Source organism: Lygodium microphyllum, unplaced genomic scaffold, assembly GCF_053477565.2.
Source record: "Lygodium microphyllum isolate KBCC unplaced genomic scaffold, Lygodium_microphyllum_v1.1.10 scaffold_31, whole genome shotgun sequence".
In the NCBI taxonomy this organism is placed as follows: domain Eukaryota; kingdom Viridiplantae; phylum Streptophyta; class Polypodiopsida; order Schizaeales; family Lygodiaceae; genus Lygodium; species Lygodium microphyllum.
Window position 1 is genome coordinate 17,889,546 of NW_028229514.1, and position 9,461 is coordinate 17,899,006.

The window sequence follows — 9,461 nt, forward strand, 5'->3', positions numbered from 1 at the left end:
TATCATAAATTGGCTACACTTGTCTAAAAAACTAATATGTTTGAACCATGGACACTAACACTAATGTCTAAAATGGCATTGGCTCTCTAGATCAATAAGAAAGTCGCACTTTAGAGTTTTTCACGTGGTGTGTACGTAGCGGTACGACATCCACCCCCTCCTAACCTGCACATCCTCTAGCATGTGCCAAAGTCTTATGGATCTGCAGTGTCAGAACAAGTATCCTCTACCATGTCAATGTCTTCATCTTCTACCTCTTCTTCTTCCATATTCTCATGTTCATGCTGAGTATCCAGCTCCTTCAACTCAGATGCCGAAGACTCCCTACGTTTAAAGAGTTTGATACGTTTTCTAGCCATTGGAATCCTTAGAGTTGTCCCATCCATCTCATTTAATGCATAGGTAACATTGTCAAAAACAAACCTTACCACATATGGACCAAACCACCCCCACTTTGTCATCTTCCGACTGGCACTATGCTGATTTTCTAAGCTACTGTCATAAACTAGCACCCAATCTCCTTCTTGTATAGCTTGTGGCCGAAGTTTGTGTCGCTTTTTAAACCTCTTCTTATTCTTGATCCTTGCAGTCTTCAGTTTTTTCGTGGGTGTCTCAATGTCTTCAGGCCTTCTTTCTAACTGTCTAATGCGTAGGACCAGCAACTCTTCTCTATTCAAACCCTCTTTCCATGGTAGAACACTCCAAGTACTCTTCTCTATTCAAACCCTCTTTCCATGGTAGAACACTCCAAGTAGTAATAGTCTCCTCAATAGGCATGATTGGCTTTTGTCCATACATTAATTCAGTAAGCATATACCCTGTAACTGCATTATGAGTGGTCCTATCAGTCCACAAAGCAAAGGGTAACATTCTTGGCCATTCTTTCATCCTGCCCTTGCATGACTTTGCTAGTGTCTTAATGATAGGTTGATGACCTCTTTCACTTTTTCCATTTGCTTTAGGATTGTAGGCTGAAATTAAAGCCATCTTGATACCGAATTGTGAAAAGAAGTCACGAGCCTCGTCCATATCCAATTCTCCTCTATCAGCAACACAACCATACCTGCAAAAGACTTCTTCCAATAAAAACTTGCAAACTGCTTGAGTATTCTTTGCACTAAGAGCTCGACCTTCCACTTGATTTGTCAAGTCTTCTCGTGCAAGCATAAGATATCTCATATTCCATAAACCTATAGGCATGGTAACCAAATCAACTACCCATTTGTAATGCATAGACGATGGATAGGTCGGTTGCAACCCATCTCTATGCTTTACAATGGAATACATCTGACTGACATTGCATGATTCCACATAATGTTCCACATCTTTATACATGTTTTGACACCAATAATTCTCTTTGATCTTGGCAAATGTGCCCCAAACTCCTCTATATCCAGCCCATAAGCTTTCATGAAACTCCTGCATCACCTGTTATTGAGAAGCCCTATCTCCCAAAACACGTATTGGAGCTCCTCTATTTTTCTTTGCATGCTTCCATAAACATCCATCTTTTAAGAAAAAACCCATAAGCTTTTCTTTGAATCCTTTTGAATTCAACTTCAAACCATTCAGCCTTCTTTGTCATGAGGCTGAGATATTGACCTATTTTTAGCCAATCATCCTCATACAACTCTTCCAAAAATTGTGTTCTCACTAAAGCATAACACTGATGATGCTTTCTCTCTATAGCCCATGCCATTTCTTCCCCATGGCTGTAAGCTCTTTTCTTACTACTGAAATCCCTATTACAATAGTTGTACCTACAGTAACAACAGCTACATACTCATTCCCTATTCTCATAAAGTCATTTTCAACACCTATCACATCATCCTCTTCATCTTCAAACCTCGCTTGTGAAAGCATGTTGGCCACGAGGTTTTCTCTACCTGCAATATGCTGAAAATCAGGGTTAAGTGTCTTTATATATGCAATCCATCGTAACATGGCAATATCAAGAGTTGAGCAATTTGCTATCATGCCCTTAGAGGTAGACAATCAATCTCTACCACTACATGAGCTCCCATAAAATACTCCCTATCACACTTAAGCATTGTCACTACATCCCAAATCTCTCTTTTGACTTGAGAATACCATCGTTGGCACTCATTGAGGACCTTTGCTCCAAACCGAATGGCATATCTATTCCCATCAGCATCATCCTGACCCACTGCCAACCAATGCCAATTGGGCTTATATCCACACTGAGAATAATAGGTTGTCCATTCTCATAATTTTCCCATTCTCATAATTTGCTATCATGCCCAATAGAGGTAGACAATCAATCTCTACCACTACATGAGCTCCCATAAAATACTCCCTATCACACTTAAGGGCTGTCACTACACCCCAAAGCTCTCTTTTGACTTGACAATACCGTTGTGGGCATTTATTAAGGACCTTTGCTCCAAACCGAATGGCATACCTATTCCCATCAGCATCATCCTGATCCATTGCCCAACCAAGGCCAATTGGGCTTATATCCATAGTGAGAATAATAGGTTGCCCATTCTCATAAATTTCTCTCTTTAGTGTTAGGGCTGAAATCAATAAGCTATTTAACTTTTGAACTGCCTTTGTATGCTATTTTCCCCACCAAAACTTTTGCCCTTTTCTCAAGAGCTAATATAGACTTTCAGCCACATGAGCAAAATGCGGAATCCATATCAAGTAAAAGACACATGCACCCCAAAATCTTCTTACCTCGGATACATTTGAACATGTCTCCCACATCCTGCTTATGGTGTCAATCTTTACTAGTGAGGGCTTTCTTCCATATGGTCCACACATGTGCCCAACAACCAATATTTCCTCTACTCCAAAAACTGATTTTTCTCTTGACAGAGTCAAATGCACTTCTTCAAGATGGCTCAAAATCCTGTCACAATCAAAAATATGATCAACCACAAATCCTCTACATCCCTGATCACTCAGCTCTTCATTCTTCTCATGGATATTGCACCCTTTTATCGGCACATGATCAAGAAAGGGTAAGGTCAACTGAGGAATCTACTCCCTCAATACTTTATGCATAGTATTCATCATATACGCCACTGAATTGGTTCCCCCCTTCGGAAGCGCACACATCCTAACCAATCCAAGTGGTGTCTTCATGGTAGTGATATCTCGGCTTTCTAGTGCAAGCTGGAACTGATCATATCGTGAATATAAATCTCTCGAATAGTAAATTGCTTTGCCTACAAATGCTTCTGCAAATTGATCCACTATCAAGCATGATCCAACATTCCTTATGGTGACTTTATTAACTGGCTGCAAATCCTGTATAAACCTCAAAGAACCATTCTTCTTTGGAACGGTAAACCACTGATTTGAATATGGAGCTGAAGAGGGTGGGGCTCCAAAATTTGCATCATGGTCTTCTCGTTCAAAAACTTCAGTAACTTAGGCAAATATGCTCGAGGTACTGGAATAGGCTTTAAATTCCATGGCACATGAGGTACTGTAAAGATAACCATAGGTGCAACTATGGTCAGATCAACACATCCAATTTCATTTGGCTAAAATGAAAAGGCTTTCCCATGCCTTGCCAACATCTACAAGAAACAAGCTCTTTCTTCCGGTAAAAGAAAGCATGTATCACCAATTTTCAGTTTTTGTAAAGTTTCAGTTGTAAATTTATGTCCCACTTCATGTGGATCGTGTAAACTAGGCTGTTGAGTCACACAGCTAATGTATCACTTTCAAGTGGTAAAGGCAAAGCCACAGGCTTAACCTTCTTTGCAACTGTTTTGTACTTTGTATCCACCCTTGCTTTAGCCCTATTTTGCAGCCCATAACATTCATGCTTAGCAAACTCTTGAATGACTTCATACGTTTCTAAAGTATCAACATAAATAACCTCTTTTTCTGCCATGCTTTTAGCATTAATTGTTGCAAAAATTTCAGCCACTGTATCAACATCAATCAACCCTGAAAACAGCCTTAAAATACCTTCATTTGCAGCCATCAAACCATATGTCTTCGGCTCTTTTCCAACCCATCCTACATATTTCTTTTCAGCCCTGCACATGGCTGAAACATTCTTAAAACTGCCAAGACTACATGCTTTCTATTCCTGCAATCCAAACACAAACACAATTTTCCTGTTTCTTGGAGGCATAATTATCTTCCCAGAGGCATTATCGTAGCCTCTCCTTACAACAGTGCTATGTAAAAACCCTTAAACTCTCATGCATTAGGTGGCATGGGATTATCCCACATCTTATCTCGATTGTGGGGATGATTCATAAAAACAGTGAGAAACTGTACTTCCTTTGTATTATCTTTACTCTGAACCCGAGCATATGATGAACCATCATCCAAGACTTTTGTTTCCAGCCTTGACTCTAAAATATAGGGCTGTCCCAAAATCACTAGATAACTATATGAATCTTGCATTAAAAAATGATATTCATCCCTAACATCTACAATAGTCATGGTTACATTCGAACAAGCTGGATAAAGATCCCCTGATGAATTGTTTGCTGCCCACATGCGCCATCCTGGATCTACATCAATTGGCCAACCTCAATTCTCATACAAACTGCGTGCCATAACATTGATTTCAGAACCATGATCCAAGAAAGCTATGCAAGGCATCTCTCTTTCTCCCACTTTAACAATTGTCTCTATTGTAGCACAAGCCCAATGCATTCGTGAAGAATGAGTGCCTGGAACAAAATGAGCAGCTTCTTCTTCATGTGCTTTTTGATGGACATCCCTATTATACATAGCGTTTTCTCTATGCTTAGTGCTACCCATAATACCATTTTCGGCCACAAGCTTGCTGCCTATACGTCCATCTAACCCATTTTCAGCATCAGTCTGTTCCAAAACAACATTACATATATCATCATATTCCCTCTGAAGATATTTCTCTATGTCTTTGTCAACGTGCATCAATGCTTGCAAAACTTCACCATCAAACTGTCTTTTTCGTTTCAACATATCAATGATTGCATTATGAAATTCATGCTTTGCAATTCCAAGAACTTTTCCAAGTGTGAATTCCACTCTACTGCCAAGTATGTGATCTTCCAATACTTTTTTAATATTTGGGGTAGTCTCAAGATGTGATTGTAACATGTAATCGGACTGCTTGCCCATTTTCTTCCCTTCTTTTTTCTTCTCTTAAGATGCGTCATCCATAACATGCTCAGGTATGGCTTTCTCAGTCTCTTTTTGTTGCTCCATTTCACTTCGTGTTATGCGTTTCGATGGGCTTGAAGAAGAAGGACCAGCAATGTCCTCATCTCTTCTTCTCTTTTCTTCCACAAGAGCTTCTTGATTATGAACCTCGACCAAATAAGCATAGGCTAAAAATGAGTCCATTGGTGCACTCCATCATGTTCTCCCTCGTATACTTTGACTTGCATCAGCCAATTCAGACTTTGCTATTTTGCACTTTTCCATGCAATCTAATGCTTGCATCCAAACACAAGATTTTTCTTCAGCCATGCTTCCTTTAGGAGCTTCATCAATGGCAGCAAATGCTATCCTTGCAGCCATATCTACCAAATTCTTATGCATGCCATCTTTTCCAAAATTCGGCTCTAGTGGAAGACCAATTTCTATTGCATGTATTTTTCCATCTTTCCAAAAGATTAACCTTTTTGCTTCCGCTTCATGGTAAGATGTACAATCTCGGTTTTCGTGTTGTAAACTGTCACACCAAATGCATCTCCTCTTGTATCCTTCTTTGTATGGTCTTTGGGCTATTGTCCAAGCCTTCTCTTCTACCTTAACATCCAACTTTTCGACCTTTGTATAGATTTCTATCAAATTCAGCCTCAAATCACACATGCCTTTGATTAATTCATCCATAGTATCACCTTTAAGAGCTGGACCAACACGTATAGCCAGTTGTTCTGCCATAGCTACAGGCGCCTTGGCTGCAATTTCAATGGTAGTCACATCAAGAAGTATTATCCTCCCACACATCCTTTGCACGAATAACCAATGTTAGAACCGTCGGTCAAAGTACCGTTAGCCACAATCACGAAGATTGATGATGAAGATGAGGAAACCATAGAACCTGCCTACCTCCGCATGACGATCATTACCAAGCAAGCACACACTGTCAACGCCTTGATTGATGAGGGAGCAGACTTCAATGTCTTAACCCACGATCATTGAACCCATATTGGCAAACCACAACTACAGCCCACTACCACCAAACTAGACCCATATGGGGGTCGGTCATACACACTCCTAGGAAAAATCAGGGCCACAGTTTCTATCGAGTGTGAGAGCATACCAATGACATTTTATGTGTTGACGAATGCTGAAAATGCAGGAACCAAATCACTGCTGGGTTATCAAAACTTTAAAAAGAAAGCTCACTACAATGTCGATTAAGAGTCGTAGCATATCCACTTAGCCATTTGCAATGTCCGCATAGTGGCGGCTTTCAGTAAGGGCTACCTGACTCCCACCAGACGACCTGCAATGCCACCAATAGACACGCATTCAGTCAAGTCCAAGGAGGAGGGTTGTGATTTGTTACACCCTCCCAAGCCTCTTTGCCAGCATTCTGTTGAAGCCAAGGTCAATGCCCATCAACCCCAGTTAATATGGGTACCTAAATGTTAGAGCCTGCCACCGCAATGCAATCAACTTTGCTTTCATAAGGCTAACAACAAAACCTCGAAAACTAGGAGGCCAAAAAAGAGCTACAAAGAGTGATGTGTGGTCAAGCGGTGATGGGTTCCTAAGACCCTATTGCAGGTGCAAGGCTGTTATGAGGGTAATGCCTAGATATAGATCCCTAAGTCTAAAACAGCCAAGAGCACTAATCAAATTCCACCTCACGTGTAACCATACCCAACCATACAATGTGTCAAGGCCTAACACCACAGAAGCCTCGAGACACCAAGCCCATTGACTCACAACTGATTATGCCCATGAAGACTGACCAAGTCAACCAGCCCAAATCTCAGCTTGCTACTCCCGAACTAGTCCCATGCAACTCAACCAAGACTCAGGAGGCCGCATCCGCAAGTTTTGATGCCCCATTCGCAATCCAGTTGTCCCAGCCCACTAGGCAAGGGATCCAACTGCAATCTCAGGAACAACCGAGCCTACAACTATTTGCTATCAAACTCTCTAGTTCTGTCAAACCTCAACCACCCTGCAAGCCTTAGACCCTCCTATGAGCCAAACTCATTCTTGACACTCACTTCAGATCTAGCGGAAGATACAAGGGATGAGGTCATTGCTTGCCTCAGACTCTTAGATGCCACATTCATGTCACTGGCTCTGAGCTATGACCGCTTGGACTTGGACCTGTTTCAAGAGCCCTTTGCGAGAGAAGTTCGTACAATGCCTTGTTCATGGGACACACTCAAATTTTCATTCATCAAAGCACCCCACTCAACTGCAGAGTTACTCTACATTGAGATATCTACAGAGCCAGCCATCAAACATCTCATTACATCATACAATAAGCGAGCCCCTTCCACTCTCACTGAACGAGAAGTCGAGGAGTTGAAACAGCTTGTTGAAACCGAATCCCCATTCTTACAAAATTGGTACGCTCTTCGATTGCGATGGGAACTCAAAGGATGCCAAATGATGACCAATGCTGAGCAACGACACATGATCAAGACATCGGAATATGACCTAACTTATGTCACCCAAAATTTGTATAGGGTGTTAACAACTATTCTTGACCAACCCCCTAGAAGTGCACATCAAAGGACACCCTTACCTTGATTGCCTCCAGATAGAGAAAGAGTTCGATATTGCTAGCCGTATCGATTTCGGTGAAGTCTTGATAGGTGTCCTTACTTACATCACACACGTAGGTAGCCGACCCTTCGATTTGGACCATGACGCTCAGTTGTACAATCCAGACTTCTATGCTTGGCTCATGTGAAAGTAAACACTCAACCCGTACACTCAATGCCGTGGGCTTGCTAGCCTTCAATCCTAGGAAGGATTTTACCCAAATCCAAAAGGGGAGGGGATAAGGTGAGTGAGTCAAATCGGAAGCAATCAAAATCAAGCAAATGCATAAACACATTAAAAAAAACACACACTGTTGTGAAAACCTTAGTCAATATTTAAACGCAAGAAGGAAAGAAACACGTTAATTTGCAATTAAAGAAAAATGTCACAAAAATCTTGAAATAAAGGATGAAAAGTTTGAAAGAAAAATTTATGTTGGAGCTTAAATATTTTAATTCAGCAAACACGAAGCCTCTCTTTTCAGCAAATTGCTGCACTCACTTTTCTCCAGTCAGCACTATAACTCCATCATGCACCAAATCAGTGTGCCTGTGTTGGAGAATGTGGTAGCCCACACCTTGGATGAGGTGGATTGGAATAGCTATTCGCGCAAGACTATAGACCAAGTAGCCAAAGCACTAGCCCTGGGCAATAGACAGGCAGGTGGAGAATCCCCAACCTCTAAAAATATAGAGAGAAAGAAACCTTCCTCAGAAGCCTCCTTCATCGAGTATGGAAGTGTGCTGACGGCCATCATCCAAGAGGCTGTAAAAGAAGCCCAACAAGAAAATGAAGGAGCAGATGAGACTCCAGATAGATGGCCGACCCACCAAGGAAAAGAGCCATGGAGCGACAGGACAAAAACTGAGACAAAGAAGGAGGATTAGGAGGCTCAATCCAGAAGGGAAAAAACAAAGAAGCCTAGTAAAAAGGAAGCTCAAAAGAAGTAACAGAATGAGGGCAAGAAGAAGAAAAAGAAGATCTAGAGAGAGCCAAAAGGGAATCCCTAAGAGAGGCTGCAGAGGGGAAGAAGAAGGAGAAGGAAGAAGCTGAAAAGCTGCCAAAAGAATCAAGGAAAAAAAGAGAATCAGAGAGAAGGAAGAGCTATGGAAAAGGAGGTGGAATTGAGGATAAAGGAGGAGGAAGACATGGCCGAAGCAACTCGCCGGTCCATAGAACAACAAAGCCGACTCGATGGCCTAGGGGGTTTAAGTCCGCCCAGGGATGACTTCCTCCTCAAGTGCTCACATACCCAGCTCAAGTGCTCACGTACCTGAAGTCATACCGCCTATGGTCATCAAAGGCAAGGATGGAGACTATGGCCACTGGGAAGAAAAGGCCAGCCAGAGATATCGAGTCTAGGAAAGATCCAAAATGCCAAAAGATGGAAGCTTTGACCATCACAATCCCTACTACTATGACGCCACTAGCAAATTATGATGAATATGTTGCTGAATTGCTCTCTCAGTTAGAGAAGGCAAGGGAGGAAAGAAAGATAGCGGTGGCTAAGTTGAAAGCGAAAAAGGCGTCGGTGGTGGCAGCCTTCCAGCTCCAAAAGATGAGGAAAATGGTTATGCAACAAAAGGAAATCCTTGATTTGAAATGGGAACTAAAGGCCAAAGATGAAAAGGAGCAAAGCTGGTGGCAACAACTTGTAGATGAAAATCAAGAGCTAGTGAAAATGCAAAGAGATTATAAGCTTTGAATCATACAACATGACGATCTGGTAGCAAAAA